This window comes from Vigna angularis, chromosome 8 (genome assembly GCF_016808095.1).
Source record: "Vigna angularis cultivar LongXiaoDou No.4 chromosome 8, ASM1680809v1, whole genome shotgun sequence".
In the NCBI taxonomy this organism is placed as follows: domain Eukaryota; kingdom Viridiplantae; phylum Streptophyta; class Magnoliopsida; order Fabales; family Fabaceae; genus Vigna; species Vigna angularis.
In genome coordinates this window covers 15,973,006-15,975,821 of record NC_068977.1, presented here as the reverse complement: position 1 = coordinate 15,975,821, position 2,816 = coordinate 15,973,006, and the positions used below count along the sequence as shown (strand labels likewise).

At 31.0% G+C, this 2,816-nt stretch overlaps 1 non-coding gene across 1 annotated transcript; it reads right to left on the bottom strand.

Moving 5' to 3' along the window:
- Window positions 1-2,397: 2,397 nt before the first annotated feature.
- On the bottom strand, window positions 2,398-2,471 carry TRNAI-AAU (transfer RNA isoleucine (anticodon AAU)). Its single transcript has one exon. It is a non-coding gene; the product is annotated as a tRNA-Ile (tRNA).
- Window positions 2,472-2,816: the final 345 nt, after the last annotated feature.

Sequence of the window (2,816 nt, the reverse complement as noted above, 5' to 3'; positions counted from 1 at the left end):
AGGAGGTGTTCGGAAGAGAATCATCCTTCGTGAAGTATTCGGAGGAGGTGTTCATCCTTCGTGAAGTATTCGGAGGAGGTGTTCATCCTTTGTGAAGACTCAAAGGAAGTGTAGTTTCATCTCTTGTGGTATCAAGAGAGGTGGTTTCTAAACTCTTACAAATTGTATCTTTGTGATTGTAGTTTGTAATTGTTTTGTGTTAGTGAAACTGTTTATCTTGTTTTGAGATAAGCGACTGGACGTAGGATTGGTAAGATCCGAACCAGGATAAAATCATCTGTGCAAATTTCTCTCAACCTTACTCTCTTTATTTGTCAATATTAATTGCTAAGTAAGTTTAATTGAGTAGAAATTAAAAGGCACACGTTTGAATTAAAAACCCTCTTGGTTTGTTATTCCACGCTAACCATTCCGCTGCAGCCGCTCTGACAACCTTGTTGTAAACAGTTCATTATTAGTTTAAGATAAGTTATACACTTTTGTTTAGGTCTAAAATATATTATAATCCAATCAAGAAGTGTTAAAAGTTGGTAAAAATTATTTAAATAGGTAATGAGTGGTTTAAGAGTGTTAATTTTGCAGGTTTAGTATAGCAGAATTATGTAGTCCGACTGGGCGAGCAAAAAAAGATAATTGGGCGAGTTTATGGGAGTTCAAGCAGTGGGGTTCTAGAGGCTGGGCGAGCCAACTCGCTTAGCTTGGGAAGCTTGCTGTTTTGGAGCTCACTAGGTGAGTGGAGGAACTTGCTGGATGAGTATTTGGGGTTTTTGGCAGAGAGTTGCAGAGACGGAGCGAGCCAACTCTTTTAGCTTGGGAGGCTTGTTATTTTGTCTCTCGCTGGGCAAGCAGAGGTTGTTAGCTAGGCGAGTGGGTTTGTGTTCTTGGGTGTTTTTGAATCCTTTTAATTATGTGTATAGTTTTTAAAAGATATATTGGTTGTTGTATGATCTATGGAATTGTTTAGAACTTAATGTTTAAATGGAATGAGGTGTGTAAGAGTCCTAAGAAGGATTCTTAATGGTTGTATCAAAGTATTCTAAGTATGAATGCAGGGAGCTCAGTCTTTGAGTTCATCTTGACACTCTAATGATCATCAATTCTCACGTAGAGAGGGGTGAGGCATGTGATGAGAGTAGTAGGAGGTCCTCGTCCATGGGCTTTACCTTGGCCTAAGGCGTTGGTTAATGGACTAACCTTGTGTGGCAGCTTGGGGTAGGTCAGCTGTTTTACCAAATGAACTACATAACTCGACATTCATATTATATCCACATGAGTCAGGTCTATGTTTGTGGTGTGATTCTAGCATGTGTAAAGTTCTTGGGTTGAAGTGTGATATATGTTAGAATTGAACTATAATGTGTTATTTCTATTTATACTAGCTTACCTTTTTATTTGTGTTTTGTTGATATTTTCTTGTGCTAGATGTTTTGACTATGACCATCTAGTAAATGTGAGCAGATGTTGACGAGGTATTTGTGGAGCAGGTGATAGGAGGAGAGACGACAAATATTTAGTCTTCTTTAGACTAGATTTATGTATATATATTTTTGATATAGTTAGGTTATATATATAAAGTTTAATTTATGGTTATGTTTTGTATAATTATAATGAAAACTCTATTCCTTATTTTGTCAACGGTTTTATTTTATTAATTATGCTATAAGTGTTTTATATTTTAATACTATGTAATTTGGATATTACAAAATATACCATACCAAAGATACATTAAACATGATCAATAATTATCACGTCATACTTTAGTTAAACTTAGCGTAAGATATAAATCTTTATTGAAAATAATATATATTTTAACATTATAGAATATAATAATTAAATGATTTACATCAAAATGAGTTAACAGTGCAATCTATAGTTCACAACCTTTATAAAATGTTCAATAATTTCTAACATTATTAATTCGAAAATCATTAATTGTCCATGAATTATGTAATTGAAAAATATATAATAACTGGTTTTAGGAAACATAAGATAGCTTAATATATAATACCCAATACTAATTGGATGGAACTCCTCAAGAATTGTAAAGTTTTTTCACAGGGTATTAGATAAAACCAATAATGTATCAGTGCAAAATAAAATATGTTAAAGATGCACATTAAATATATAGAATTGGTTGGGTAGATTACAGAAGAATGAACTTTTTGTCTTATTTTCTAAAATATAAAAAAAAAAGTTTACTTTTGATTTCATGATTAGTATCAAATGTTTGCTTTTTTATAAGGAGATAAAATGTTTTTAGACAAGCTCTTCAAAGGATGAAATCCTTGTCTTATTGTAATTTCCGGAAAATGTAGTTTTGAAGGAGATGATTTAATTACAAAAATGTGAATATATACATAGTTTGAAAAGGTAGGATAAAACCAAAATGTGAAAACGTGGCCCATGCAGGTTTCGAACCTGCGACCTTCGCGTTATTAGCACGACGCTCTAACCAACTGAACTAATAGGCCACTTTTGTTTAAGCTTTTTGATGAAAGTTTCAAATTCTAAACATGCAAACTCTAAAAATCAGAAAGTAATCTATTAATTTTCTTTGATTTGAATATATTCAAGAATGTAATCAATTAAAGGTTTGAATGAAGTTCAATTTTAAAATAATATCCTAATTCATATCAATAATTAAAGTTTGATTGATGTAGTGAAGAAATTTGTGAAAAAATATTTCATTTATTTTTTTTAATTTGATGAATAAAATTTGGTAAAAAACGAAAAAAATTACAAATATCAATAAATGATAAATTATCATATATATATATATATATATATATATATATATATATATATATATATATATA